Genomic DNA, 10,696 nt, shown 5'->3' on the forward strand with positions numbered 1-10,696 from the left:
TTGTTCACACAGCGCGCCTCCCGTTGTGGACAGTGTTTATATGCACAAGAAGGCGTTTGGCGATGACCAGAAGTGATATGAAGTTAATCGTCACTAATCTTATTGACACATTAGTTTTGGACTTAAAGGAATTAGATGAAGAACAACTCTAGAACAGATCTTCGCCATGTCTACATATTTGGTAGTGATGCACCATAGGATTTACAAAAGGCCTTCTGCTTCTATTTTATATATACGAACATATACCAAGAGTCCTCTGTATATAATACGTTGCAGTTCAGCTTGATATTCAATCCTGTCTAATCTCTCCAAGATAGTGTTTCCATCATGTAGTGTATGGAGTTCAGAGTAAAACTGGAAGAAACCAGGACCAAATAATAAAGCGGGATTGTAGCTCCACATTTCTTCACTATCAACAAGCTGAGGCAAACACAAGTCACCACACCATCAACCACGTATGCATTATAATCTATACACACAGATACACATCCACAAGAATCCTTCACTTACACAGGTGCCCTTAAAATAAAATGACTCAGTGTATATAAGTTCAGTACAAGTGGGTAATCATTTTACTCACTGCAAAAAGTCCGGTGTTAAATAGTGAACACCGAGCTGGTGTTAAATTTTCGGTGCTCATTTATGGTGTTAAATTAACACCTACGGGTGTCATTTCCAAATTTTAAACTGTTTTTTGAAGAGTTTCTTAGTAACTGCACTTCTTGTTGATTTATAATCTAAACAAGACGATCAAGAATTTTACAGTAAAATACTAGATTTTTGAAAAAATATGAAAATAAATTTACACCAAAGTAACACCAGCTGGTGTGGTCCCTTATTGAAGCTGGACGGGTGTTAAACCATTGATATTAACACCAGCAAATATCAAATCAACACCATGTGGTGTCATTTTTGAATTAACACCAGTACAGTGTCAAAATAACACCAGGTACAGTGTCAAATTAACACCACGAAGTGTCAGGTGAACACTTTTCAACACCATCACAGTGCATTTTTAACACCTGTGGGTGTGGTCCTTTATTGAAGTTTGATCGGTGTTAGATTTAACACCAGTGGTGTTAAATCTAACACCGATGTTTTTACAGTGCTGGTGCTGTCCAAGACAATATAAAAAAAGATACATACAACATCATAAATACATCATTAATTTGTTATGATTCGTGTCGAAGTCGCAAAGACTTGCATCCAACTATTGATAAATCTGGTCATCACGGGCAAATACACCCAACCGGTCCCCATAGAAAAGACCAACTATAATGCAGTTGAATATGTGCTATCCGGCCATCTTCTCAGAAGGAAAAAATTAACAAGCAGTTAGTACAGGTCAGCAAGGCATTAGATAAATTCTTTCATGATCTCCGCTTTCAGTGATTGCTGACATTTCATTGGCCAACTGTTTAATCTGACAGTAAGAAGGAGACAAAATGGCCCGGAGAATGACGAATTCTTTTCCTTGTTTAAATCAAAGTGACACATTACTGTTACTCGAAAGAAAAAAAAATAACGTGTTATAACGAAAAAGTGGTGAACAATCATTGGTCTGTTGACCAAGATGACAACTATAGATACGACGATTGCAGTTAATTGTTTTCTTTATTTTATCAGAGAACATCTCCATCCAAAGCAAATGTTCCATTACTATGATAAACCTTGAAGATATGCTTGATTTCCGGCATGTACAGGGGAAGATGATGGGAGATCACGGCATAGCTGTGGGACAAGTAGGGTTGTTGGCCTTGTATTCCTCGAACTCTATAGACCAGCTAGGCATGTCTATGTCACGCCAGTTCTCATAATCCTCCTGCCATAGCTTGTACACGTCCTCAATTGGAGCTGATGAAGGAACAAAATAATGAGGTATTAGAGAAAAATGAATCAACAGAAGACATCTTGTACTTGATTTTTGAATTGTGCATCACGTCTGCCTGTAGTCTGCCTATAACAGAACGTCGGAAATTCAATATTTACATTGTCAAGAAAATGTTGAGGCGCGATATGGCATAGTGGATAAGACTCTCAAATCCCAATCTGAGGACCCGAGTTTGATTCTCACCGAGTTCGTACGTCGTCATAGACAAGATGTTTTTACACATACCACATGTCACTCTTGATTCAGGTGTATAAATTGCTACCTGACAACGCTAGGGTAATACAATGTCAGGGCCCTTTGGAATAGCAGTGGCAACACTGAAGAGGTCCTGGATAAAGAAAACCTTATTATAATTCTTATTATTTTGATATTATTGTTATCATTGTTATAACTATAATCATTATTATCATTATCTATTTCATCTAACATTGATAAAGTCATCGAGAAAGCACGATATACCACTTGCAGGGCCCAATGTGCATTACATCGCCACATAATAATATACATTGTGGAGAGCCTTTGGTATTAGTACCACTGCTTTCTTCTCAATGGAAAACAGAACAATTCTTCAAGAAGGAGATTCATAGACATTTCTGATTGCACACAGATATGGCGCAGAATGGTACATTCTCATGTTCTTACCAGCCTGAATATGAAGCCCAGGCATGAATCTAATCCAGAAAGCACATGAAGACGCCCTCATTGCTCGGCCATTGCCCATGTCGAGTGAAAGTTTCTTATACTCCTGTTCGGGCATGGTGTACTGTGGCCAATCCGGGTAGGCTGGGTTTTCTACCGGTTCGTTGGGGTTCCTGATTGATTCAAGAGTACAATGTGTAAGAAGTCGAGTTAGATGTAATTTCCTCTTTAAAGTGATATTTCAACTGTTATTATTTAAAAGTATTTTCGTCAATGAGCTGAGTGAGACAATTAGATATTTTTAAACAATACTTTAAAAGGAAATATTCTTGCGTACCCGGATTTCACGAAGTTGGTCCAGTATCGCATGAACTCGATCGACATGAGTCGTTCTTCGTCAGTCTGCCCCACGAGAATGTCAATGTAAGGGTTGAGTCCCCAGGCGAAGACATACTGCAGATCTTCGGCATGTGCTGCACCGAGCCACTTTGGAATCCCTCCATAGATAGACCAGGAGGGGTCATGGGTCATCTCATAGGCTAGCGGTACGTTGTGGCGCCAGCCGCTTCAAGAGCCCTCGCAAAGAACTCTGTAGAACAGGCGAACGTCTGGTCCGTTGCTAGGCGAATGAATCCGTCGAGTTGGTCGGCTGACTCGTCATCGGCGACGGTCCAGTCGATGTAATGCTGCTCTACGGAGGAGATCTCAATCGGCGTGTCGGTAAAGGGTAGGACATCAGGAAGCCACTGTCTGAAGACGGAGATGTTCATAACAGGAGGCTCGTAATCTCGAATGGAGCTTGGGAAGATGAAGAGAGCGACACTGGACATTTCATCCTCATTTGTACCATGTAAAGTCGGAACCACTTGGAACTGGCCGCGTCTAACCATATCAACCGGATTGTTGGGCAAAAAGTCGCCATCTACCACGGGAGCCGACAAAGCGCTATCACCCATCTAATGATAGAAAGAGAAACATTTCCTGAGGTGTACTTCAAATAAATTGAGATATTCATTTTAATGTCACATTGACCGACAGTAGCCTCAGAGTATCTGCACATATTGTATTGGAAGATTTCTTTGTCCACCTTCAGTCGCAGTGAATGATATTATTGTACTGTTATTAGGCCTACTATAATCCGGGTAGGCAAGGAGTGTTCTACCGTGACAGAAATGTACAAAAATAGCGACTTCCAAACCAAGAACAATTTATTGGAAGGATGTATTCTCAACAAATGCTCAAGTGCAAGAGTAACAAGGACGTAAATGTCAAAATATTATTGGTCTATCATCTAGGTGATGCTTCATGTAGTAAAATTAGACTTTCACTAAATGGGCTATCCATCCATCTTCTCAGATGGAAAATGAACAAATAAAGCAAAACAAAAGAAAGTTTTCCTCTGCGATCATGACAAGTCACCATTACTCAAGGAAATGAATTAGATCTGTAGTTATATACCGCTAGCCGCCTTCTTACTCTAAACTGCTCCAATATCAGGTCATTCATTTCCACGTTCCGCAAACAGTTCACCCTTGCTGCACTGTCTGTTTGGTTGCAGCCCACTCGTTCGGCCAACTGACGGTGCGCTTCGGTAGCCCGGCTGTTTGTTGTCCACGCCCAGGGACAGATCACATTTCCGCTCTCGGGAGAAGAAGGGTTAATAAAGACAGCGAATCAAAGTTAAATTCCTACATGGTAACAGTTGATTAATCTGGTAGTCCTTAAAAAGAAAAAAAAAATCTCCCAGTGATCTCCTTCGAATTTATCGTCACCCTGCTTTGTGACCCACGCCATAATCTTAAGAAGAGACTACCACTACAAAGTCTATGTATATTCGCATACATTTGTAAACTTGCACTGTGCAGCGACTTAACAACTTTCAGTCTCAACCTTTCATATCTGAGGTGTTTCTCTCACCCTCGCCGAACTTGCGTACCTCTAAAGAAAAAAGATGATTATAATAGTAGCTACTTACTAGTATATAGCGCACAGATCCACCTTTCGGTGCTCATGGCGCTTCAAAAAAAAAATGAAAAGAGAGATAATGCACATGTTCAAACATGACAAAGGAAAAATGGAAAATAACAAAAAACAAAAAAAAAACATACGAGATAAAAAATTCAATTGTTCCGAACAATATAGATTACAGTTATAGTCCTCAGTGTGATATAGGAACAGATGCATTTTAAGTTGGGATTTGATTTTATACACCCGTATATTTCTCCATCAATAATACCACATTGTATCGCTTATACACATGGCTGAATTCGATAAGGCCTTCAATAGTAACAACAAAATATAATAGAATCTCGAAAAAAATGCAAACAAGGACAAACCTGATTGAGTTTAGCACAAATACCTGCATGATGGACTGATGAAAGAGTCCCGTAGAGTGAGGAGACAGCATGTGGAGACTTACACTACCTCCGCCCGCACTCTCCCCGGCAATAGTCACCCTCTCCGGGTCACCGCCAAATGCTGTGAGGATGGGCAAATATCACGCCGTCATTTTGAGGAACTTAACTTCAAACTTTGACACAATGAGCTAGAAATCATGTCATATTACACATGTTATACGTAAATTTGGGACATGAACATAAAAGATCATCGGAGAATACGAAAAATGAACAGCCAAGATAATCATCGCATGATTTAAACTGTCGGATTTTTTACAATCATCGAGCCAATATCATGATCCCAATAAATTTTAGTTAAATTTTAATTTTCTTGAAGACAATTCATTAATGGCTAGGGAATTAATTAATTGATTTTTAAAAAATGCCAGGGTGACCGCAGAAGAAAACTAATTATGAGGGATGCAACTAGAGATGAAGTTTTTGAATGCTAATAGAAGCAATAAGCATAATATCAAATTCAATATTATAAAGAGTCGTTTTGTTTCAGAAAAAGCATAATTAAAGAGACCACACAATGCAAATCCATGTTGATTTGTATTTAATTATAACACCTAATTTTCGCTCATACATTGTGGCCGAAAGAATATCGAAATACATGTATGTGCCATATATCATTGTGAGGAAATACATAGTAGAATATCATTATGAAATATATGACACGGATTTAGATATTCATTTGGCCACAGTCGTCATAGTTGATGTTGAGCGTATCATGAACCAACATAAGTCAACAGTCGTTTATATTTAGATTAAGCTAAAAGGGAGGAAAATAAGCTATGAAATTAAGATATTAAGAATAGTCGTGCTCACCTTCGATGTTATCCTGAACCCATTTTAATCCCATCACTTGGTCCATCATTCCTTGGTTTCCCGTCATTACGTCATCACCTGTTGGATATACCCCCAGCCATACAATAGTTCTGAGAACTCGAGTACTTCCGATCAAAACATATGAAATTACAATTTTCTATATACATTACAATACACTCTACCGTAAAGTTGCATCAACACACATGGACAAAATGGAGAAGTCGTACAGCTGTAAACTAAAAAATATTGAATAATGGACGCACAATAGTTATTGTCAAACAGTGTTAGCTACCATGATCTGAAGAACGCTTTAGCCAATATTATATCAGAGGTCTCGCAATGATGGTGAGAATGATGTCGTAGCATTTGCAAGGATAAACATGATCATGATGACGCCGTCACAGAGAGAAAAAAAAATCAAACCCTCAAGAACATTATCATCCACAAACCCATCTGATCAGATTGAAGAATGGCGCTTCTCCTACGATTAGCACACCTACGCTGGTGTTACGTAAAGACAAGACTCTGGACTGAACAAGAGAAGGTGAGTTCTACTCCCGCGTGGCCTCGTACATTGTTTCCGTTTTACTCAGTTCGTTGCTTTTTGGACTCACATGTCACAAATCAAAGAATGGCAATGGTTTGGTTATGATTAATGACAGGGTATTCTTGGACACCCAAAAGACCCTCTTGGAGCTCTCAGTGAAAAGTCCGAGGTGGGTAAGTATTTTAAAACAATAAATGAAATAGTATTCTTCAGTTGATGTTGAAAGTTAAAACAGAAAAACAAGAAATACCTGTAGTCAGGAACCCAAAGACGCCAAGGCGGTAATTGAGGTTCACAATAACAATGTCTGTGTACGCCACCAGTGGCATGGGCTGGTACATGAACGCCGACCCTGCACCGCCGTTGTAACCACCCCCGTGAATCCACACCATGACTGGTAAGAGAGAAGTTGGCTGAAAATAGCAATCGAGATGACATATAACTTTTTTCGTGTTAATGATTTGTGTCTATACATATCCATCCCTCACTCTTACTCGCGCACACACCACACACACACACACACACACACACGCGCGCGCACACACACACACACATCAAAAATACATACATATTTGATTAGGTATATGCTTGCTCAGTAAGTAGATTACAATTGTAGAGGACTGAAGAAAATCAACTAAACAATGCGCTCTTTCGTGTGTTTTTTTCTTTTTAAGGCAATTTTGAATCCCCATTTTCTATAAAAAAAAAATGATGATTCATTTGGTAATAACAATGAAGGTATTAGGGACTTGCTCACAATGTATAAAGTATTTAAGACATGTTCGCGTTTAGCTGTAAGACATTCTTAATATATCTCCCCCAAGGATATACGGAAGGCGGAATCTGATATCGCAGCTAGCTTTTCCATTTATACTGCTCTGGCAGTTTGCTATATCTGTATTTTGTATTTGTTTACATTCTGTAAAAAAAAAATAACAGAGTAAGAGTTGCGTATAATTCATAAACAGAACTGAAAATACTACTGGACTGCCCAACTCAGCTGACCCTACGAGAAAAGGTTATTTTACTTAATGATCCAGGTACTGAAGTTGATGAAAAATGTAATTTCGGAATAAATGTCATCAAGTAAGTTGGTTTTAAATACACATAAAACTGAGCAGGATGCTTTGGTGCAGGGTCATTATAACTGCAAACACCCCCCCCCCCCCCCAATAATTTAATGTTCTACGGCAGTAATGAGTCTTGGGTTGTAGTTAGGAAATGTTACCATTTGAGCTGAGGGTGTATACTCGCTATACTTCCTGCCCTTCATAGTTACCATGGTTACGATTAATCGACGTAATGAAGTAGTGGATAGATAAGAGAATGTTATTGTAGTTTTTTTTTTGAATTACACTTACCAAAGATGACAGTCATAGCTCTGCCGAACAGTGCATTAATTGACATGAACATACCACTGCAATATTGCTGACCATGCATGCTTAACTCACAAGTAATTGACAATCTGTTTTTGTCTGATTATTTCTCGACATAACTTGATACAGAAGGCATAATATACGAACAGCTTGAGCTCTTCAAAAATCTTTGTCTTCTTTAGATCAAAGATGAGTTTTGCTAAAACACATTTTATCGGACACGATATAGGTTGGGTTTATTTATGAAAGAACATGTGTCGTCTGCATAAAATGCATATGACAATATTATTCACTGGTTTTATATCACCATTTACATAAATCACACATAAAATCAACCATAAAATGGTGCCCGCTGTGAGACATCGTGGTGCATTATGACAAATCCGACAGCGAAGAAATCTTAGATGCTAAAATGTTTTAAAAAGATAGCTTTTTCACCATTTGAAGAACCTTTCTGGTTCATATTTTACATCATAATGAAAGGACCTACGGTATGGAATGCTTTCCTAAAAATCAATGAAGATGAAATAAGGTTCGTTGGCTCGAAATGCAAAGACGAAGCATCCTTAAAAATCTTCGGAATTGTGAACATCATTTCCTTTTCGGATTAACAAACCTTCGAAATTACAAACTTTGTTTCATTTTCGGGTAAACAAATCTTCGGAATAACGCACCTTCTGAATGATGAATTATAATCAAACCAATTACATTACAACTTCTTTATTATGACTAAATTGTGGCAATATCTATACAGTCGACTTCCTACCTTTGGTGACGGAGTGTAGACACTGAGATATAAGCAGTTCTCGTCGATATCCCTGCCGATCACGGGACCGACATCCGGGAGATTGTCCACGGGACTCGTCTGAGGACACATGCCGCGATGTTCTGTTGCGTTGTAGTCATGCTCGATCGTGTACGGCTGCGGGTCTTCAAACCGGAGATCGTCCACTGGAGGCACGGCGAAAGGGATGCCGAGATAGGAGTCGATGGGCTTGGTAAGATTGAGGAAGCCAGATTTATTATACAGCCTCGTGATGCCCGTTAGTGTTGCTCCAGATGGGAGGGTGACAGTTGGCGCGCCAATCGGTTCGGCGGAAGCTGCCTCCGTGCCAGTAATTAGACTCAGGGCGGCGCACGCGCTGAGAATCCAAATTCTTACTGAAGGCATACTCCTGAACAGTACTTCGTGAAATATTCGTTCCAAGAAGTACCTCTAATAAACGGTTGCTAAGAAAAACACCGGAATGCGTAAATTTGGTGCAGAAATACTGGCTGAACTAGGACCTACAAGTGTTGATAGTTCGACTATGGGTGGTAGATGACAATATACAGTTAGACGTCCTGTTCGCCTACCAGAGTTCGAAGATCATGCTCAGCCTCTTGACTCTGTTTAAAGGGCAATCTTTTACTTATCTTCATCTGATATTACCTTATTCATTTTAATCCTCATATCTCTCATGACATGCACAACCTCTTCAGCTCTTAGAGATACGGGCGAAGACATTTTTTAGGCTTATATCAGATATCAGAATCAACCGTGTGAGCTAAGAAAACATTCTTGCCATTATTTTATCTTTGTATATAAAGTAAACACTAAACTGTATCAAAACTTCGTACTGAGATTACCCATAATTATTAATAACCATTGCTCTAAAACAAAAACAATTACAACAGCAACACCATCATCAACAACAGCTAAAGATGAACACAGTTCCTGAAAAATAAGGTTCACGGCTATCAGCGCTCATATGCAGAAAACGTTGCATGTGTGTGATTTTTTTTTCTGAACTATTAGTTTCGGCAACAAAGGGTTACGTACGTGCTATTCGAAGTATACACACGTACACTGTAAATACAGTTCGCAGCTATCAGTTTTGATATGCAGAAAACGTTGCATGTGTTTGAAATAAAAAATATTTGGTTTTCTTAACTATTACAGTAGTTTCGGTAACAAAGGTTTACGTATAGGCCTATACGTGCTATTTGAAGTATACCCACATGTACACTGTATGTATTGGTGTACAATTTCCGAGCAAAATCAAAGATGTGTGTTACAACGAAATTTGTTGCCATCACTTATCGCGAGCTCACAAGTAAGAAAACAATCACAGTCAAATCTGATATAGACTTGACGTGGCGCTGAATATTGATCTAAGATTCTGCACCACGTGATTTAGAGGAGACGCCTTGAATGTTTGAAGAGCAAAAATCTTCGGACGTGTGTGTATGTGTGTGTGTGTGTGTGTGTGTGTGTGTGTGTGTGTGTGTCACCTTAATTGCGGCTAACCTACAGAATCCTGTCTGTGCCTGAGTCTGACTTCCCTGAATATTTTTTATTTTGCCCCTGACGAAGATTCTACCAGGGTCGGAACTCAGGCCTTCTTCGTCTAACCGAAATCTTGAAATGTGAAGGCTTCCGTGGCGTTAGAACGTTGGGTGTGCACCACGTATTCTTTTCTTGGGTATAATGTAATATAAATAATATATGGGGCCCTGAAAAGAGCCTAACCACTCCCGACTTTTCCCTTGAGAACGGCGAGAACATGCTTGCCGAAACGTCGGGAGTGGGTACGACCCTTTTCAGGGCGCGTAGCCAATAAAGAATACGTGGTGCACCTTTAAGCCTTCTACCACCCAATTATTGAAATTTTATTAGTCACATTTTTGCTACAGTGCTATACCTTTGGCTGGTTGCCGCCATATTGAATCGGCACATCAGAATTTTCCCTGAAGACAACATGGTCAAACTGTTCAATAAATCTATTAACCAACTCGCTATCATAACATGCACTCTTATATGCACACCTTCATTACAAAACCTCACCCGAGGCTGCATGCAAAGTGTATTGTATTAAAATGCATCGAATCTGTACAGGCGGATAGCTCTTGCACTAAAGCCTTTAGAGGAAAGAAGATATGTACGCCTTATGGTAACTATATATGGATGCTGACTTTTCTGTTAAGTGTGTATCATCTGTCAGTCTGTGGTCATAGAAAATAGAATTAGAGCATA

The 10,696-nt window shown here is 39.3% G+C and overlaps 1 pseudogene; it reads right to left on the bottom strand.

Annotated features, from left to right (window-relative positions):
* Positions 1–1,720: 1,720 nt before the first annotated feature.
* LOC139733728 (acetylcholinesterase-like) lies at positions 1,721–8,851 on the bottom strand (annotated as a pseudogene).
* Between the last annotated feature and the right edge of the window lie 1,845 nt (positions 8,852–10,696).

This window comes from Diadema antillarum, unplaced genomic scaffold, assembly GCF_040938485.1.
Source record: "Diadema antillarum isolate AM-2024a unplaced genomic scaffold, OU_Dant_1.0 seq00000488_RagTag, whole genome shotgun sequence".
NCBI lineage: Eukaryota > Metazoa > Echinodermata > Echinoidea > Diadematoida > Diadematidae > Diadema > Diadema antillarum.